Source organism: Myotis davidii, unplaced genomic scaffold (genome assembly GCF_000327345.1).
Source record: "Myotis davidii unplaced genomic scaffold, ASM32734v1 scaffold449, whole genome shotgun sequence".
Taxonomy (NCBI): Eukaryota; Metazoa; Chordata; class Mammalia; order Chiroptera; family Vespertilionidae; genus Myotis; species Myotis davidii.
Window position 1 is genome coordinate 3,032,254 of NW_006383007.1, and position 22,137 is coordinate 3,054,390.

At 36.5% G+C, this 22,137-nt stretch overlaps 1 long non-coding RNA gene across 1 annotated transcript in view; it reads left to right on the forward strand.

Moving 5' to 3' along the window:
* LOC102770366 overlaps positions 1-22,137 on the forward strand; it is a 328,666-nt gene that overhangs the window by 301,238 nt on the left and 5,291 nt on the right. The window contains exon 3 of the long non-coding RNA XR_436439.2: positions 12,322-12,451. This is a non-coding gene — a long non-coding RNA (uncharacterized LOC102770366). The remainder of the gene's footprint in view (positions 1-12,321; positions 12,452-22,137) is intronic.

Genomic DNA, 22,137 nt, shown 5'->3' on the forward strand with positions numbered 1-22,137 from the left:
ATGTAAAAGGGTGTTTTTTTTTAATGAATGAATGAATCAATGTGATTTCACAGGCACTTCTTTCAACTTTGTGCCTTGCTCTAAGCCACGTGGCCTCTACATAACATACAGGGTGTCCCAAAAATGTATGCACACTTTAAATAATTATTATTTTCAATGGGTTAAATTTGAAAAGAAAGAAACATCAATTGAGCTATCAGCTGTTAAAGTGTGCATACATTTTTTGGGACACCCTATATTTTCCTCTTTGCCTGCAGGAAAAAAATGCTCAAAAGGGCTACTTTGAAGTAGGAATCTTTTCCAAACCCTATTTACTTAAACATTTACCTTATTAAAACCTCTCAGCTGGCCTAGTTGGGTGGGAGGAGATAGAACCTAATATGTGGAGCAGCCCTTTAATCTAGACAATTGGGGAAATTGCCATGAATGACACCATGGACGTGGAGAGGTCCTGAACCAGATCATCAGTTCCGTTCATCTGGGAGAGCAGTGTGTCTCACTCAGTGAAAACCCTGGTACTCATATAAGTAATTTTTCCAACAAGATCTACTCGTTACAATCTCCATAGCATGCCAAGAACATAAAGAAGCTGCCAGGCCGTAACCGGTTTGGCTCAATGGACAGAGCGCCGGCCTGCAGACTGAAAGATCCCAGGTTCAATTCCTGTCAAGGGCATGTACCTTGGTTGCGGGGACATACCCACTAGGGGTTGTGCAGGAGGCAGCTGATGGATATTTTTCTCTCATCCATGTTTCTAACTCTCTATTCCTTTCCCTTCCTCTCTGTAAAAAATCAATAAAATATATTTTTTTAAAAAGAAGCTGCCCAGAATGGCTTTATTTCAATCATCCCCCTAGTTTGTCCAGGAAAACTATTTTGATTTTTGACACACACACATACACCTGGCTCCAAGGTTTCTCTTCCTGCTCTAATGCACCTGGTGAAGTAGGCCCAATATTTGAGAGGGGTCACTCTGTACACTCGCTGTGATGAAACAATTCCCTCTTTGTAGCTTCATTTTTACTATAAAGGGATAATTTGGCTCAGAAAGTTTTCTGTTTGGAGTTTATCCCTTGCCTTCCTCTTCCTAGGGTTTGCTCTCAAGGGAGAATCTTGACTACTTTCATGGGATATAGGACTTTTGCCTAGCCTGAGAAATCTGACATACAGGAGAAAAGCAATGAAATAATTACCTGAAAGTCATAGATTGAATGCTGATTTAGCTACATAATAGCTAGAACATTCTGTAGCTTGATTCTTCTCTTCATTAAAGTAATAATTAATAATAACAATACATTTGTTCCCCATCTCTCTCACGTGATTGTTTGGGACATTAAACAAGAATTTAAAGGTCAAAGCTAAATGATAAAGCACTACATCATTGCAAAATAACCTTAGCAACAGTAATTTCAATAGTATCAGTAAGAGAATGAGATTAAGGTCAGGCTCCCGGTGATACCCATCCCATCCCATCTCCTCAAGTTTCTGCTTTGAAAAAGTGCTTCCTCTTCCATCGCTTTTCTACGAATGGCCATATAGTCCCCCTTGTTTGTCCAGGAAAACTATCTCGAGTTCTCTCTCTCTCTCTCTCTCTCTCTCTCTCTCTCTCTCTCTCGCTCTCTCTCTCCCTCACACACACACACACACACACACACACACACACACACACACACACACACACACACCTGACCTGGTGAACTCAAGAAAAGCCCCAAGGTTTCTTACATGCCCCAAACTTAATTTCGATAGAACTAACTATATGGCATTCTTGCTTGACCTGGAGGTTCTCACTCTATGATGTGCAACTGAGATGTACTCCAGGATATTTCTAATTCTTGCTCTGACTGAACAATCAAAAAGAGCTTTGTGTAACTCACAAATCTGTCTTAATAGCTCTAGTGTGGGGTGAGGGAGACTTGGTAATAGATACATATGTTATTGTTACCCACTCCTTTCCCCCTGTCCCACCAGGGGTCTAGGATACCTAGTGAGAAGGCCAGCTTACAGTTTAGGAGCCTGGAAGTAGGTATGGAATCCTCCCTCAGAATCCTTCCAGGAGCCTGGAAGTAGGTATAGAATCCTGCCTATAAGAAAGTTTCCTCTGATGAAGGAGCTCCTTAGTAGTGACTTAAGAAATACCCCGTTGGGTTACACTGTTCTCTACCCATGAGATCTTATTACAATTAGTCCAGTATCCAAGCACCTTCCAACCAGTCTATCCACTTAACAACACACTTTTGGTTCAGAGCACGTGACTTGGTGAACATACCAAACAGGTGTCCATCTGTCTTTTTACTCAAGTGAAAATCAGAAGTGATGACCAGCTGGCAATGAACTCTCCCTTCCATCCATGTGCCTTAGAGTGATAGGAGAATGAACCTTACTGGCTCTCCACGTGTCCTTCGCTCTGAGTCCACTCTAGCTCCAAAGGGAAGGCACACGCAAAGTTGCTGCATTTGGGTAAGAGATAGTTAAGAATCACATTTCATATTTAATGTCAACCCACAACAATTTACCTTCTGCCTCATCTCCCAGTGTACTATTGAAAATCTCTCATAATGGTTAACACTGATGTATGTACATTTTTCAGTTTTTAGCTAATCTAACTTCTGAAATGCTTGGCCCTGATGCTTTCCATCAGGAAAATCTCATTCGAATATATTTCACTAAGACATATGTTCTTTTTTTTACCACTATGGTCCAAAAATACCTTACATAAATTTTCTTTTTTAATATATATATCTATATATATATATCTGTAAATATATATATTTACAGAGAGGAAGGGAGAGGGATAGAGAGTTAGAAACATCGATGAGAGAGAAACATCGATTCAGCTGCCTCCTGCACAGTCCCCAATGGGGATGTGCCTGCAACCAAGGTACATACCCTTCACCGGAATCGAACCTGGGACTCTTCAGTCCGCAGGCCGGTGCTCTATCCACTGAGCCAAACCGGTTAGGGCCATAAATTTTCTATTGTATTATTTTCACACTGTATTGTAATCTTTTGTTTGTATTTTTGACATCCCACAAACTATGTTTCTTTTCATTGTTAAATATTCAGGACGACTGTGGGCACAGAATAGATGCCCAAAACTGAACTGAATTGAGTGACCCTTCTGACTATCTGTCACTAGGGTTTTTAATGTTCTCAATTATTTTAATCGTTACAGTGGGCTGTTCAACAGTTATCTATATTTTCCCAACTGGCATATGCATTTATTAAATAACTGATTTAATTTGGGAATACAATATATATTCACAAATAAGAGCCAAGTTAACTAACTTATGGAAACACTAATCATATTCCTACCAACCAAAATAACTGATCAAATTATATTTTTACATGGAATACGATACTTCAGAAGATTAGTTGTTATAGAATGTTTTACTGCTTTGACATTATTTGAAAAATAGAAAAAGAATAGGAATATTTATTATTCTACATTAAATTTTATGTCTCTACACCACAATTGCAATTCCACATAATATAATTTTTCCATAGCAATAAAATGAAATAAAAAGGATCAACCACAAGAACACATTTTAGCATTATTTCAACATCTTTATCATATTTTTGGCAAATCTATGGAAAATTTTGGAAACATTTTACACAAACATTGGTCCAATCAACTCTAAAATTGCAGTGTTAAATGGTTTGTAGGTGTGGAAACCACATATCTCAGTTTGCCCAGCATCATCTGAGCTTACCCACGTTGTCTTGGCACAATTGTTACTAGCAGCCCAATTCTTTCTCAAAAAGATCCTAGTTTGGACAATAAAATTATAAGGTCATTATACTTTCAGGCTCTCTAGACAGATAAAAAGAAAGACAATAATGTTTAACACTTAATTACCATGATTGATAGAAGATCTTCTGGATTTTCATTCTCAATAAAAATCTTTTTTATTCCATAAAGCTATTTTTCTAAGTTTCCAAGGCTATTTCATGTTTACAGATTTCCTTTAAATATGAATATCTCTCTATCCTAAAAATCACATTGTATAAATATTTTCTTCTTTCTTTTTCTCTCAACTAAACTGTGTTTTAACTTTATACCTACATGCAAATTTTAGGTACTTAAATGCCTACCGGTCCAACTGCATAAAACTCAAAAAGGTTCCATTATTTATGGAGTCTGAAACAAAAAATTCTTCCTAATCATTATAAACTGTTGTTTATATTCAGAGGAAAAATATCTTACATGAAACAACTTAATTTTTAGTGTTGTGTTCTCTGTGATATCAAATTTCATGCTCACTTGGTATGGATTTAATTTTTTTCACTATGTTTTATATCCTGGATACAGGAGTTGTTATAATCATTATTTTTGTTCTGTATTATCTCCTAAGACCTTAGCTTGCTTTTAAATATATTTTATGTTCTTTTAAAAAATAAAGCTAACATTGTGTTTTTTGCTTTAATAATTTCCATAAATATGCCCTTCCCATTCTATTTGAAGGAAGATATTTAGTAAAACTAGTATAAACATGGTATTCTGGAGAAATGGCCTTATATTTTTTCTCCTGGTAGTCCAAAGCTCTGTTGCCCTATGATGTTATCAAAATATTTTCTCTTGTTCTAGGAGTTATCATGTAAAATAGATGAGAAACAGGTAATTGTTTTCAAAAGCATATATTGAGGCCCCCTTATCACATAATGAACAGATTTTCCACATACTCATTTCATTTTATTATTTGAACTTATTTGTATATATGTGTATAAGTATATTCTTATACCTATGCACTAAAATACACAATTCCTAGGATGTTTATCATAGGAAGAAAATGGAAATTTGTTTTTTTGTTACAAAAACCTTAAATTATTCATAAAAGTATCTTTTACCTTCTATATATTTTAGACACAATGTGTTTGAAGTTTTCTATAAGTATATTCAAGATGTGAACAATGAGATGTAAATCAAAATAATGTGTAAGAACTTACTGAATCAAAGATGGCTTTTACAACAGTAAAATATTAGCATTATAAAGAATCTTTTCAATATATATATAGTTCAACCTCTGAACTTTAGATAAGAGAAAATTTAAGTTATTGCATCAGGGTTTATATTTTCTAAGTCCCAGATCAATATTTCAGGTAAATTGTCTTAATTTCCTTTAAAAATGACTATTTTTGCTACTTCTTTATTTTAATTCTATAATAACAGAAATAATATAATCAATTGAATTATACATGATAATATTAGAAATGGGTATGCATCGTTTACTAAATAAATACACATTTCTTGAGTGCCACATATTGATATAGACAGCACAACAAAGATAAATAAATTTAGAGAGTAAGAAAGAAAAACTTAGCTTTTGATATACTGAGATTTAGGAGTTTATGGTTGATCCCAGTCAAGTACAGTTGAGCAGATGATATGGAACAGCAGCTCAGGCAAGAGAACTGAAAGGAAGAAGGTGGGTTGGTATGGAGAAGATAGGTTTAATTATGATGTCTTAGGAGAGAAATGTAACAGTCTGGAGAGAATCTAAGTTTAGGTAAGCTTTTTAATCTTTTCTGTTCTTTCCTTTACCCTTCTTATTCCTCTTCTACTTTTTTCTGTCTTTCACCTGTCTTTTCTTATTTTCTTTTAAAGAAATTTGCTAGTGATGGCACTGGATGTTGATCATGTTTCCATTTAATATACTTTATTTTCTTAATAAAGTAAGAGGTGAGATCATCTGAGAGCAAGGAAGAAAGTGAAGAAATTGGAGAGTGGAAACAATGTAATGAATGATAAAGAATGATAACTAAAAATATGAAAAAGTACTCTGCAATGTCTAGAATCCAAAAGCAGCTATATATTTGAATTTAAAGTTATATGAATAGTATCCAGTATGTTAAATTCAGCAAGAATTATCACAGATTGTATAAAAACAAACATTTGGATTGATCTAAAGCTGGTATTTTTCAATATAAAGAAGGTCAAATAAGTAAGAAATTTGTAAGTGCTGGCAAAAAAATTGCTAATTGTTGTAAATTAGTATAGAAAGGGAGAGCCAGGAACCTAAGGCCTCAGTGAAGCCAAATTAGTGGTGTATATTAACTAACAAAAGAATACCAGGAGACAATAAAAATTCAATAGAGTTATGGTTCATGACAATATCTAGAGTGAGGATCTGAATGTAGTTGGCTTAAAAGGAGTGGAATTAAGGTTAAAATATGCATTAGCCCATTCTGCATCTGTATTGATGACATCAGCAAGTAGCAGAGTAGGAAACTACGGGCCCTCTCTCCCCCGCTACAAACAAACATATTTGGCAACAATCCCCAGACAAAATCCCTTTGTGAGAAATCCAAAAACTAACTGAAAGGCTCCTGCACACCCCAGGCAAATGCAAAACCAGCCTTACCAAAGCTAATAGAGAGGTTTGGGACACCCTCTTGCTATACCTTATGATCAAAAGGAAACCCCCTAGTGGTCAAATTCTCCCAGGAAATGAAGGGGCTGGTTTATATATCCAGATCCCCACCATTTCTGAGGGGACTTCTCAGAGGACTGGTTTCTATTCTGCCAGTCTTGGAGCTCTGATGTGTCTTGCACAGTCTATCCACCTAGGGCAGCGGTTCTCAACCTGTGGGTCACAACCCCTTTGGCGGTCGAACGACCCTTTCACAGGGGTTGCGTAAGACCATCCTGCACATCAGATATTTACATGACGATTCATAACAGTAGCAACATTGCAGTTATGAAGTAGCAACGAAAATAATTTTATGGTTGGGTCACAACATGAAGAACTGTATTTAAAGGGCCAGAAGGTTGAGAACCACTAACCTAGGGGAAAATGGAGGCAGTGGTGTGGGTTGGTAGGCACCATAGATTCTACCACCTGTTCATCACAGAGCAAGCATAAAAAACCCACAGCAGCCTTTTTCCACCTGGGGAGGAAAAAGTAGGAAGAAGCCCTCAGAATCTCTTGCCAAGCTGATTGGTAGAGGTCTTTTGTATGAGGCCAGTCTATGAATACTGGAAGAGTGGCCTGCTTTGTCTAATGTGTACCTCAAAACAGAGTCAAGAAAAATCAAGAATTGGGCAAAAATATTCCCTAAAAAAGGAATAAGATTAATCTCCAGAAACTGACCCAAAAGAAATGAATAATATGATTTATTGGAAAGAAAATTCAAAATAACTGTCATAAAGATGCTCACTGAGATCAAGAATATAGTACATAAACAAAGTGAGAAATTCAGCCAGAAAATATTTAAAGGTACAAAACAGAAATCATGAACCTAAAAACACAATAATTGAACTAAAAAATTCACTAGAGGATTTTAATATCAGACTGGATTAAACAGAAGAGAGAATCAATAAACTCAAAGACTTGTCATTGGGAATACGTCAAAGGAGCAAAAAGAAGACAGAATGAAAAAGAGTGAAGAAAATTTAAAGGACATCCTTAAGGGACCAATATACACATTATGGGATTCCCAGACAAAGGGAGAGACAAAGGACAAGAATACTTACTCAAAGAAAAAAATAATGGCTGAAAAGTTCCCAAATCTGAAAAAGGAAATGGGTATTCAGATCTAAGAAGTTAAAGAAATACCATTTAAATAAATTCAAAAGAAATCTACATAAAGACCCATTATAATCACATTGACAAAATCAAGGACAAATAGACAATTTTGAAAGAAGGAGAAAAGTGACATTATATCTACAGGACACACTAACATGAAAATAAGCAAATTTTTAGAAGAAACCTGTAGGCCAGAAGGGAGTGGAATAATATGCTGAAAGAAAACAAGTTGCCAACCAAGATGCTATACTCAGCAAAATTGCCCTTCAACAATGAAGAAGAGATAAAGACTTTCCCAAAACAGAAAATCTCTGAGAGTTCATCATTACTAGACCTACCTTACAAGAAATGCTAACAGGAGTTCTTTAAGTTGAAATGAAAGGGTGCTAAACAGAAATATGGCAGCATAAAAAAGTATAAAACTCACTGATAAAGGTAAATATATACCAGTAAACAAATACAGAGTATTGTATTACTATAATGATAGTGGTTAAATCACTTTTAATTCTATTATGTTAAAGGGCAAAAGTTTAAAAATAACTATAACTAAAATATATTAAAATATACATAATATGAATATATGTAAACTGTGACAACAATAACATAAACTATATGTGGGGAGAATTTAAAGTGTAAAGTTTGCATGTGTGATTGTACTTAAGTTATTATTAGCTTAAAATTTACTGTTAAAACTAGAAGATATTTTATGTAAACCCCAAGGTAACCACCAAAAAAATACTTTAAGCAGATATACACAAAATAATAAGAAATCATTCAAACCATATCAATAAAAGAATCAACAAACAAAAATGAAGATAGTAAAAGAGAAAAAGACAGACAAAAGAATTTCAAGACTAATGGAAAATAATAAAAAGCCAAGAGTATAAGCCTTTTCTATCAATAATTACTTTGTGTAAATGGATTAAACTCCTTGATTAAAAAAAATAGAGTGGTGAGATGAATAAAAACACACACAAAACACTCAACTATATGTGATCTAAAAGATATTATTCACAATAGACAAAATATGAAAATTACCTAAATGTCCATTGACAGATGAATGGAGAAAGAAAATATGGCTTATAAATCCAATGGAATATTTATTCAGCCCTAAAAAGAAGGAAATTCTGCAATATGGGACAACATGGATGAACCTTGAGGATACTGTGCAAAGTGAAATAAGTCAATCACCAAAAAACAAATACTGTATAATTTCACTTACATGAGGTAGCTAAAATAGTCAAATTCATAGAATCAAAGAGAGGAACAGCAGTTACCTACTGCTGGAGAGAGGGGAAATTAGGGGTTTAATTAATGGCCATAAAGTTTGAGTTCAGCATGATGAATAAGTTATAGAGCTCTAGTGTACAACATTGTACCTACAATCAACAGTAATGTACTGTACACTTAAAAATTTTGTGAAAGGATCAATCTGCTGTTGTGTTCTTATCACAATAAAATAAAAATTAAAGAGCCCTGCAAATTAGCTTTTTATATAGTCACACACACACACACACACACACACACACACACACACACAGGCTACTTGGACTTTAACAAGGCTTTTAATTTTAGATCTGAGAAACAAGATAGGAATGTATGATATAAGCCATGTTACTTCCAAGCATAGCTGTGACTCAAGCATTTTACTGGGATTACCTATATCTATACATCTCATAAATAATTATTTAGAGAGAATTATATGAAAGATTTAGAATCACACCCATGTTTCCTATTCCAATTTAGCAAACTCCTAACTGAACAGTCAGTAAGATGAAGGTCAAATGATTTTCTGTTATGTATTAACTTGAATTCAAGAATCTAGCTTGGGTGCATAGTCAAACTGGCTCCTAATACCTTCACCAGTGAAATTCATTTATATCAATCCTATCTAATAAAAGAGAAACATGGTAATTGGCATATAACCGCTACCCTTCCCATTGGCTAATCAGGGACATATGCAAATTAACTGCCAGCCGAGATGGCGGCTGGCAGCCAGGCAGCTTAAAACTAACATGAGGCTTGCTTGCTTCAGTGCTGGAGGAAACCAACGTTCCCCGTCTGCCTTGCAGGCCTCTCAGCCTGCAATTTGAAACATTTTAACAAATATAGAAGCTAAAAAAAAAACCCCAGAAACCTGCTTTCAGATCTCAGAGCTGGGATCTCAGAGCTAGAGTCAGAGATGGAGTTATACATTGTTTCGATCATAGAACCGAAACAAACCAGATACCTACTTTCAGCAGCGGAGGCCTAAGAGCTGGAATCTCAGAGCTAAAGCTGGCCCAGAATAAAAAGAAAAAAGAAAAAAAGGAGCGTTGGGCCCTTCTGTCGCCTGCCAGCCTGAAAACAGCTCTCAGCCCCTCACCCAGACTGGCCAGGCACCCCAGTGAGGACCCCCACCCTGAAGGGTGTGTGACCAGGTGCAAACAGCCCTCAGCCCCTCACCCAGGCTGGCCAGGCACCCCAGTGGGGACCCCCACCCTGATCCAGGACACCCTTCAGGGCAAACCAGCCAGCACCACCCATGCACCAGGCCTCTATCCTATATAGTAAAAGGGTAATATGCCTCCCAGCACCAGAATCAGCGGAGCCAAGGGGCCTCCCGGCACCAGGATCAGCGTGACAGGGGGCAGCGCCTAAACCCCCTGATTGCCCTGCGGCTCTGTGTGTGACGGGGGGGTGGGGGGGCACAACCTCCCTTTCCGCCCTGCTCTGTTTGTGACAGGGGAAGGCGCCCAACCTCCTGATCAGCCCTGCTCTGTGCCTGATACGGGGGAGCCCCACAACCTCTGATCCGCCCTGCTCTGTGTGTGACAGGGGGCGGTGCCCCAACTCTCCTATCGGCCCTCCTCTCTGAGTGACAGGGGGGAGCTCCTCCACCCCCTGATCGACCCTTCTCTGTGGGTGACAGGGTAAGGAGCCCCAACCCCCCTGATGGGCCCTGCTCTGTGCATGACAGGGGGCAGCACCCCAACCCCCAGATTGGCCCTGCTCTGTGCGTGACGCGGTGGCACCGCAACCTCCCCATCGACCCTGCCTTGAGTGTGACAGGGGGTGGTGCCCCAACCCCCCAATCAGCCCTACCCTGAGCATGACTGGGGGTGGCATTGCAACCTTCCGTTCCGCCCTGCTCTGTGCATGGCTGGGGGTGGTGCCCCAACTCCCCAATTGGCCCTGCTCTGAGCCCGACCAGGGGCTGCACCTAGGGATTGGGCCTGCCCTCTGCCACCCGGGAGCAGGCCTAAACCAGCAGGGCGTTATCTCCCGAGGGTTCCCAGACTGTGAGAGGGCACAGGCCAGGCTGAGGGACCCTCCCTTCCCCCCGAGTGCACAAATTTTTGTGCACTGGGCCTCTAGTACTATATATAAGCTGCTAGCTACCATCACCTTATTGGAGGCTAAGCCTGCCATGACAAATCCCACTTATGAAGACTAGCTAAAGTGAAAACCCCACAAACCATGAATGCTCATCTCCTTTCCTCAATTCACCACCATCTTTTCTTTTTTAATAGTCATTCTTGCTCTCTCAAGAAGGACTAACTAAACAGAAAAGATCATTACAAAACCATTTTACCTAATTCTGTGACTTAGGAAGGGCAGACATCCCTATGTCTTGAACATAGAAAGAGTAGTGGGGAATGAGAGGGAGTTATCACTAATACACTCTCCAAGGTTCTTTCTGAGTATGGAAAAAGTTGAGGGTAAACATTACATTTTCAGGTAATAGCACAAAAGTCGATGCCTCAGAAAACAATATAATTCAGAGCAAATTTAATCAATAAGATCTACTCTTTCAAAATAAATAAAGAGAGTAATAGAAGGCAAAACAGCACGGAAATAAGATAATATTAGACATACCAGAAATGCATTCATATTTGATCCTATTAGTATAATATTAGAAATGTGTTAACAGGAATAAGACATGTAAAATAAGCATATTGAGTATTCTTCTCCCAACTGATATGACAACATTATATTCATTTTTGACAGGTAGGTATAAAATAAGACATGAAAAAAATAGGAGTTTTCATAGATCAACAACAACAACAACAAAAGGATAAACTGCTGGCAATGTTGAACAAGAGAAAGAACACATATGTTTGAAAAAAAACACAGATCTTAGTTGAAATATTAGTTTATGGCATATTAGTTTCAAGGCCTTGACTATGCTAGTTAACCCCCCCCTAGTCTGTTTGCCTTGTCTGCAAAATGAGAACAACTTCACATGGGTTGTGATCAAATACATTACCTCATGCCTGGTGTATGGGAACCTATCAGATGCAAATTGTTTCCTCACTCCCCAGGAAATATATTATTTAGACCCTGAAAAATAGACCCTGAAAGAAATGAATTCATTTGTTTTGAATGAAAAGAGATGATAAACTTAGCCTGCCTTTCCTTTTTGTAAACAGCCTCTTAATAACCTGAATATTCTTAATACCCTGAAGAGTCTGAGCAGGAAAAATAGCTTTAAATTGCATCAATTTTCTTCTTGACTTCCTGGGAATATAATACTGTACTGGAATAGACCCTAGATGCTAGAGTGTCCAAAGCAGGAAATCATGCAAAATATCCATAAATATGTATCTGATTTGAGAAATATGTAGATGGCTTGAGAATAACCCAGTCTAAACTCTTCTGCAAGAATTTTAAGTACATGTAATCTACATGGTAATACAAATTATGATTTGATCCACTTATCTTGCAACTGAACTTCCCCAAATATTTTCTGAAATATATTTGTCAATTTTATATACTATACATACAAATTCCTAATAAATATTTATTTTTATAGCTTTTACAACTGGGACAGTCAAATTGCTGTTTGGAATTCAACTCCCAATTATCAAGTGATTGCTGATAATCCAGAAGGCTTGCTTTTCAAATACAAAAGAGACAGAAAAATTCTCAACGTGGACCCAAAAGTAAGTCTGCTTTTATATTTACCTCCAAATTTGATTATATTTCTATCATTATTCAAAATTTTATTATATATTTGACAACCTTTACGTTTAAATCTAGAGTTGAAAAAAATATGTTGAAACTTAGAGCATTTACTATTCTTTAAAAAAAAGCACTCCAAAACAACAAATTATCAGAAATCAATAAAGAATTTGGGGAGGGGGTTTAAATAGACCACATATATGGGGATACTTCTCCATGCTTACACAGAATGAGATCAGGGAGTCAGTGAGCAATGCTTGTTTGATCTGATCTTGCAGATGGCCAGTCACTTTTTACTCTATGTGGAGATGAGTCATGTAGGGAAGGGAGACTCTCAACTCATATATGTACCCAGAATTCTAATATTCCTTTTTATATGTAACTAACCCTGAAAATGGTATGGTCCTTAGTGTATTTCTAAGTGTTAACTTAGAAAATACATCTTATTTAAATATTTTAAAGATATGTCCATTGATATTTTGATTTTGTTCAAGGACAAATATTTATATCTTACATAATTCAAAGGCTGCATTTGCATCATGATTTTAATCATGACTTGTCATATGTTTGGGGGTGAAGGTTAAAACTTAATGTCATATGTGCTTGAGTTTCTTGGGCTTTTTTTTTTTTTACTTTTGAAATATATGTTAGTCACATGACAGCATCGATCTAAAATTAAAGTCCAGAAAATCAGTCCTTCATAGGGAAAAAATAAAAATTATATGATATGCGCGGGATAGGGACAAGGATGGACCAAGGAAAAGGAGGATCTGGTTCTAAAACTTTTCTAAAACATTTTAGAAATTCAAACTCAACAATAAAATTATCTTTGTGTCATATCTACTTAGTGAAGTTCCTTGCACATAGAAAGTGCTCAATATCTATGTGCTCAAAGAATGAATAAATGAAATTCTATAGCAAGAAAGGGTTTATTGACTTTTTAGATAGTCATTCTTGCTCTCTCAGGAAGGACTGACTAAACAGACAAAAGTGGTTGCAAAACCACTTTTCCTAACTCTGTGACAAGTGCAAATATCAGAAACCCCAAGACAGTGACTTAAACAGAAGAAGCTTCTTTCTTTTCCATGTGTGAGTGGAGATATTGTCAGTCCAAAGTTGGAATGGCAGCTCCATGGTCATCTGGGCGAGGCTGGTCCTTATCCTCATCGGGCAAAATAGATGTTCAGCCAAAACAACTGCATTCCAAACAGGATTCATGGAGGGAACTCAGAGGGTGCAAAGGACAAGCTCTCACTTCCTTTTAAGGGCATTTCCTGAAAGCTACCACACAAATGTCCACATATGTTCTAGGACAAAAGCTTAGTCAGGTGGTCATATCTAGCTACTTGGGAGACTGGAAAATGCAATCCTGACTCAGATGGCTATATGCTCAGCTGTAGACAGTTCTGGAAAAGGAAGAAAAGAGGTTTGGGTACTTGTTTCTGTCACAATGCTATCTTCTTCAAAAATAACATAACTATTTTCTGGTCTTATATTTCTCATTAGTAAAATGAAGGACTAGACCTGAAAATCTTTAGGGCCATATTTATTATAAATGTATTAATGCTAGGTGAGTTTATCAGCACGCCATCTCTCTGGTGGTGCCCTTTTTCTATCGTAAATGAGTGTCAAAATGTTATCAATTAAGTACAGAAAACTTAATAAATAGCATTTACAGAGTCTTTTCCTTTTAGAAAGCTAAACTATATACATAAAAATATACAAAATTATTAATACCTTCATTAAGATGTGTGAAACAAATTTTTGAATCAGTTTTGAATGACATCACACTTAGACTATTTTAGAACTCTGTTTTAACTAATGGCTAAGAAATACTTCAAGAATGTATGTCATGAATTATAGTTTTATGGTCTTTGTGGAGTCATTATTGAATGCAAACTGTTACTTGAACATGGTTCAAATAACTTTAAAACACTCACTTCCAAAATAATCAACCACAAAATTTCAAAGATTTCGTCAACAATTCATGAAATGTAACATGTTCCTCTTTATTTCTTGAAGGTTTTTATTATAATTCAAAGATTCATGAGTCTGAAGGAAAGGTATTTCTAAATTCTAGAGAAAGAAACAAAGATTTAGTTTATTAGTGATAAGAGTAAAGAATTATTAGATGGGATATCTGATAACATTTATAAACTTTTATTTCTTTAAATTTTACCTTTTGAAGATAAAAATTAATAGTTGATTTACTGGAAAAGAATGTTGGTCTTAGCATCAATAAACAAAATTCTAGATCTTACTTCAACTGGCAGTATGGCCTTGAACAATTAATTTAACCTCCTTGCGCTTTATTGTTCACAACTTGAGGGTGAGAGTGTTGTTGTCCTTTCCTGATCTCTAGGGTCTCCCTACAGCCCCAGGCCCAAGTCACAGAGATTCTGACTCAACAGGGCCCAAAAGCAGCCAGTGTGATTCTGCTACAGATTATCCTTGAACCACAATTGAGAAAATCTTCTCCATAAAAAAGACAATAATCTCAAGAGACTTGGTACTCTGTCCTCAAATATGTGTTCTCAAGCATTTGTTCTCAAAATATAACACAAATATTTCAATTTTCATGGTTATATATAAAATTATTATGTGCATTCCTACATAATTTTAACTTATTCACCTTCTTCAAGGAGCCATGATCCTTTTATATTTTATGTACCCACAAAGCATCTCATACAGACCTACAAGAAAATCAGAAGTTAGCTAAAATATTAAGTTTTTAAAACTACCAATGCACAATAACAAGAATTACATTTTAAAATTCAATATTTTGCCTGCCTGGCATGGCTCAGTGGTTGAGCATCAATCTATGAACCAGGAGGTCACGGTTCAATTTCTGGTCAGAGCACATGCCTGGGTTGCAGGCTTGATCCCCAGTGGGGGGCATGCAGAAGGCTGCTGATAAATGATTCTTTCTCATCATTGATGTTTCTATCCCTCTCTCCTTTTCCCTCTCAGAAATCAATAAAAATATATTAAAATAATAAATAAAAGTAATTCAATATTTTTATCAATAATTTTACTTGAAATTCTTCCTGAGATAAACACCTCCTTATAATAAACTCCATAGTTAAGGTGCTATAAAATATTGTAAGAACAATACAGTTCAACTTTCCTTTTCTTCAAGTATTCTCTTTGAAATATTTTTATGCTTAAATTTAAAGAGGACAATTACCATGTAATTTCATTTATGTGGAATCTAATGAACAAAATAAACTGACAAACAAAATAGAAACAGACTCATAGATACAAAGAACAGACTGACAGTTGTCAGAGTAAAAGGGCATTACGGGGGATGAGGTTGGGTGAAAAAGGTGAAGGGATTAAGGCAAAAACAAACCTCACAGACACAGGCAACAGTATGGTGATTACCAGAGAGAAAGGGGGAAGATAAATAAAGCTAAAAGGGCGATAAATGGTGATGGAAGGAGACTTGACTGTGGTGAACACAACACGCAATACAAAATACAGATGATATATTGTAGAATTATACACCTGAAACCTATATAATTTTATTAACCAATGTCACCCAAAAATTAAATTTTTAAAAATTCAAGCCAAACATAATAAAATGTCAGTTTCTAATTGTTTACTGCTAATATACAGAAAAAAATTAAAAAGGTCAAGATAAATGACAGGTAGAAATAGTTATAAACAGGATGTGCTTCCTTTGTATAACACAGATGTAGACTCATTAATTCTGAAGTGTAGTTCCCAGGAAACATAGTTGTTTGTGAATGGTAACAGTGGAAAAAAAGAAAATTGTGCAGGTCTTAGAACAAATAATGTGTGTTCATTGGTTAAGAAATTCCAAATGCAATAAGAGTTTGGTTGCATTCAAAACAGGACCACTGGCTTTAACTTCCCTGCAGCTGTATAACATCTGGAACAAATAAGGCAAGTTTCTATTTTTGAGTTAAGAATGCTTGTTTGAGTGATTCACACCCACCAAAATGTTTCCAGTGTATTATCTTTAGGAGGATTGAGTGGAAGCACTTTGCACTCACTCCCCTACATTATCTGAATAAATTTTTAAAGGCTTTTTGTATTTTTACTTTAGGAAACATTAACCATGGGAAAGTTTGCTTTGAGTCTTAGCATAACATAGGTGGTCTAAACCGAGAGAGAGAGAGAGAGATTGTATAGAATAGTTAAAATTGAAAAAAATCTTTCTTAGTTATGCTAGATGTTTCCCTCTTCTATTCACTAAATGTGAGGACCCTTCACCTGGGAAAATGCCTGGTTAATAGATACTTAATAAATATTTATGGAATAAGTGATTGAAGGAGTGATTCCCTGCTAGCACACAGTAATGCTACACTAAGTAAAAGTTGAGTGGATTATGTCATTGATACCTGATGTAGCAGTGATAGCCACAGAGGGTACAGACTACTATATAGTAATCCAAGTGAGTCAGAAAAAACAATTGCAAGAATTTATCAGTGGAAACAGCTAGTGCAGCTATCATTTTAAGTTTTGTAGAGGTCATGCAGAAATCTTTCCTTTGGTATGTGCTTTTAAATCTTCGTGTGTAGTTCCAGAAATATGTAATTTAATCTATCTCAAATTAATTCTGTTGAATTAGAATGTTTTAATTTATGAACAAATTGACTCAAACAGGTTAAATGACATGCTCAAGGCCATGTAGTTCATTACTAGTATAATTTAGCAATGGAATTTAAATATTATGAGACTTCATAGGTTATAAAGATGAGCAAGATTTCAACCCTTGTCCTTTCAGTACTTATAGCAGTTTTAGGAAAACAGGCATGTACAAAACATAACTACAGTATAAGGCAGAAAATATTTGGGGGGGGGAAAGGAAATGCTTTGGGAATTCAGTAGAAGAAGAGATGGTTTATGACCTGGGGCAGGAGACAGTGGAGAGGTGATAGTGAGGGGACTGCATTGGGAATAATGTTAGATGACAATAGAGGAGGTAATCTGTTAATTGGGCTTGACGAATTATTAGAAATTGAACTCATAAAGATGAAGAGGTGGGCAATACCAGAATGAAATCTACTAGCAAAGATAATGTTGAAGAGTGTAAAAAAGAAAGTAAAACATGCCTAAATAGTTCAGTTTGTCTACTGCATTGGCTAGGTGAAAGGGAGGAGGGGGAGTTAAGTGTAGAAAGGTCATGAAAATCATTGAATGCAGGACTAATGAGGGCCTCAGAATGAACTTGATAGGAAGTGGAAAAATATGCCTAGGCTCTTGTGCTTGGGAATAACAGGATAGAAGTTATGTTTTAAGGACATGAGAGAGTGTAGATTAGGACAGACTGGGAGGAAAATCTGGAGAGGATGAGAGCATAATAATTCAAATAGAGAACAAAGAGGACTAGAACTAGGGGTCCTGTTGTAGTGGGCAAGTTTCTGAGTTGATGTTATTAATATTTTAACTCTCCAATTATTCAGGTAAAGACCAAACTTATAGAATGCATTTTTATCTAAAAACAAACAAACAAACAAAAAACCGTGGTTAAGAGATCTCACTTCACCCCAATCTTCAGAAAAGAGAGGATGCGGAGAATGGGAGACTTGCACTGGAGGAATATAGAGAAGGTGAGCTGGATGGAAGTCAGTATACCTGTCACTTATTCACCCTTGCCTCCATCTCCCTCTTCCTCATTTGATGTTACTGAGCACCTACTGGACAGTGTGAGATGTTAAAAGTAAATCAGAAAGGTAGGTTTCTTCTAAAAAGCCCATAGGTTAATTGGTGGGTGGCGTGGTTAGGTGAGGAAATCTAATGTGCACAGAAATAACAATCTAGAAAGTGACCTGAGAAAACAGAACAAGCTCTATAAGAATTCAAAGGGGACAGAATTTACATTTGACCTAAGGCATTAAAAAATCAAGTCTGAACTGAATTTTGGAGGATGAGTATGGTGAGGACATAGGGACTGGAGCAGAAGGGGTATTCTAGTTGGAAGAAACATCCCATATAGAGGAAGCACAGAGCCTGCATGGGAAGGGAGAGGACCTCCTATTGGCTAGAAAGTGGTCCTCAGCACAGGCCTGACATCTAAGTCACCCAGGCAACTTTAGAATAGATGCAGCCTGGCCTCACTTGCAAAGATTCTGGTTGAATTGGTCTGGGTGGAAGGCCTGGGCATCTATATATTCCAAACGCTCCTCAAGTGATTCTAATGTGGAACCAGGGTTGAGATCAAAGTTCAGAAGAAGAGAAATGATGGAGAAGTTTTGAGAGAAAATTGAACTCCAACTGTGATTGCCAAAAGATGAGTTTTTGCCATTCTGCATTGAGAATCTGTGTCATTTGTTTCAGGACTTAGAGTCAAAATTTCTAAGTATGAAAATGCATAAGCCATTCTGAAATAAGGTGATGTTATTTTTCTGCTTGATAAACCTCATTTGTACAAAAGAAAATCAATTGTATGAAAAATAAGAAATTCTACGCGATAGTCTCCTTTTTGCTACTTTGTTTGTTGTTTAACAGACTACATCTTTTTTTCATCACCATTGATCCCCTATATACCCTCTTCCACTTCCTTCTTCCTCCCTGCAGTCACCACACTGTTGTCCATATTCATGAGTTCTTTCTCTTTTATTCTTTTTCGCTCAATCCCTTCACCTCCTTACAGCTCCCCCCACTACCAACTCCATCACCACCAGAGCTTTCTGCTATCTATGAGTCTGTATCTATTTTACTTGTTAGTTCAAATTGTTTATTAGATTCCACATATGAGCAAAATCATATGGTACTTGTCTTTCTCTGACTGGCTTATTTCACTTAGCATAATGCTCTCCAGGTCCATCTATGCTGTCCCAAAGGGTAAAATTAGCTTTCTTTTTATGGTAGAGTAATATTCCATTGTGTAAATGTACCACAGATGTTTTATCTACTCATCTACTAATGGACACTTAGGCTGCTTCCAAATCTTGGCTGTTGTAAATAACGCTGCAATGAACATAGGGGTGTATATATTCTTTTGAATTAGTGTTCAGGTTTCTTTGGATAAATTCCCAGAAGTGGAATTGCTGGTTCATAGGGCAGTTCCATTTTTAATTTTTTGAGGTAACTCCATACTGTTTTTACCGTGGCTGCACCAGTATGCACAAGGGTTCCCTTTCCTCCACATTCTCACCAACACTTGTAGTTTGTTGACTTATTGATGATAGCCATTCTGACAGGTGTGAGGTGATATCTCGTTTTGGTTTTAATCTGCATTGGTCTGGTGATTCGTGACATTGAGCATCTTTCTTATGTCTCTTGGCCATCTGTATGTCCTCTCTGGAGAAGTGTCTATTCAGGTCTTTTGCCCATTTTTCATTGGTTTGTTTGATTTTTTTGGTGTTGAGTTTTATCAGTTCTTTATAAATGTTGGATATTAACCCCTTATCAGATGTATCAGCAAATACCTTCTCCCTATCTGTGGGTTCTCTTTTAATTTTGTTGATGGTTTCTTTTGCTGTGCAAAAACTTTTTTGTTTGATGTATGCCCATTTATTTATTTTTTCTTTTGTTTCCCTTGCCCAAGGAGATATATCAAAAAATATTGCCACGAGAAATGTCTGAGATTTTACTGCCTATGTTTTCTTCTAGGATTTTTATGGTTTGGAGTCTAACATTTAAGTCTTTAATCTATATTGAGTTTATTCTTGTGTGCATTGTAAGAAGGTGTCTGGTTTCATTTTTTTGCACATATCTGTCCAATTTGCACAGCACCATTTATTGAATTGACTATCTTTACCCCACTGTATGTTCTTGTCAAATATTAATTGACTATAAAGGTATGGTTTTATTTCTGGGCTCTCTATTCTGTTCTGTTGATCTATATATCTGCTTTTATGCTAGTGTCATGCTGTTTTGATTACTATGTCTTTGTAGTAAAGTTTGATATCAGGTAGCATGATTCCTCTCAAAATCACTATTTGGGATCTTTAGCGGTTCCACATAAATTTTTGGGATATTTGTTCTAGCTCTGTGAAATTGGTATCTTGATAGGAATTGCATTGAATCTGTAGATTGCTTTGGGTAGTATGAACACTTTAAAGATGTTAATTCTACCTGTCCATGAACACAGTATATGCTTCCACTTATTTGTATCTCCTGCAATTTCTTTCTTCAGTGTCTTATAATTGTCTGAGCACAGGGCCTTTTACATCTTTGGTTAAATTTATTCTTAGGTATTTAATTCTTCTTGAAACAATTGTGAATGAAATTGTATGTTGTTGTTTTTTAATTTCCCTGTCTGATAGTTCATAATCAGTATATAAAAATGCAACTGATTTCTGGATATTTACTTTGGATCTTGTATAACAAATTCATAGCCAACATCATACTCAATAGGAAAAACCTACAAGCATTCCCCTTGAGATTGGGAACAAGACAAGATGTCGGCTTTCACTATTCTTATTCAACATAGTATTAGAAGTCCTAGCCACATCAATCAGGCAAGAAATAAAATAAAAGGCATCCAAACAGGAAAGGAAAAAGTAAAACTGTCATTATTTGCAGATGACTTGATACTATATAGAGATAACCCCAAAGATTCCACACACACACACACACAAAAAAAAATGATTGGAACTGATAAGTTTGGCAAAGTAGCAGGTTACAAAATTAATATTTGGAAATTGGTTGCATTTTACACAAATACTAGTGGCCCAGTGCATGGATTTGTGCACATTGAAAGGAAATTAATTAGAAGGAATATTCTAATATTGCTATTCACCCTTTCTCGATAATAGAAGTGTCAGCCATGGCTTAATTAGGAGTGGTTTCTGTCAATTCACTAAAACATTTCCCTTCCTCTCTCCTTGCACTAGCCAATCATCTGAGAGCCGTAGGCCCCACTCTTAGAGGTTCAAACTGGATTCAGCTATAGTGTGGAATGTGTATTTTTAATATATTCCTAAGAGATCCTAAAGATTAGCTGGATTTGATGTCCATTTCTTTACATAGTCATATTTTATTAGCTGTTGCTTCACCTTACTCTGTGTCCACAAAGGAATCAAACTTTGTTCCTCTAAAGCAAGTTTTAATTTAACAGTGTTAATTTTAGGTAATCTAAATTATACATTCCTGAGACCACACAAACAGACTAAAGTACAGACCATGTGCCAAAGACTTCTGGATAACCTCTATAGTAATGCGATCCACCACACTGGATGCCTCTGCTGATCAATTGCTGCTAGTTTTCCCCACTTATTTGGATCATTGTAGAGTGAGGCTGATGATACCCATTCTGATTATCACTGCCTCATCAAAAATCACTAGATTGGGTAGGTTTGTCCAGAGGCTCAAATAAAACAATATATGTGACAGAGTGGGAAAGCATAAACTGAAACGTGGGGCAGAAACCCTTTCTGGTCTCTTTACTATTGCATCTCCAGGGCTAGCATGTGGTAGGTGCTCAGTAAACATCTGCAGAATGAATAAATTGAATATTAAATATTTGCTAAAGAAGTGAATAGGAGGGCCAAAAATAATCCTGGAAACTTTTGAGGTTAACGTGAAAATATTTTAGGATCTTAGGCACTAGAAACATATATAGAGCTATTTTTAGCTGAAAATTAGAGTAATTGACTCTGGTGCTTTCCTCCCCTTGGTAGTTGAATTAACACTGGGGGTTCTTTGCTGAACTTTGGAGTACTGACCCTGAGTTTGCAGAGCAATGGCAATG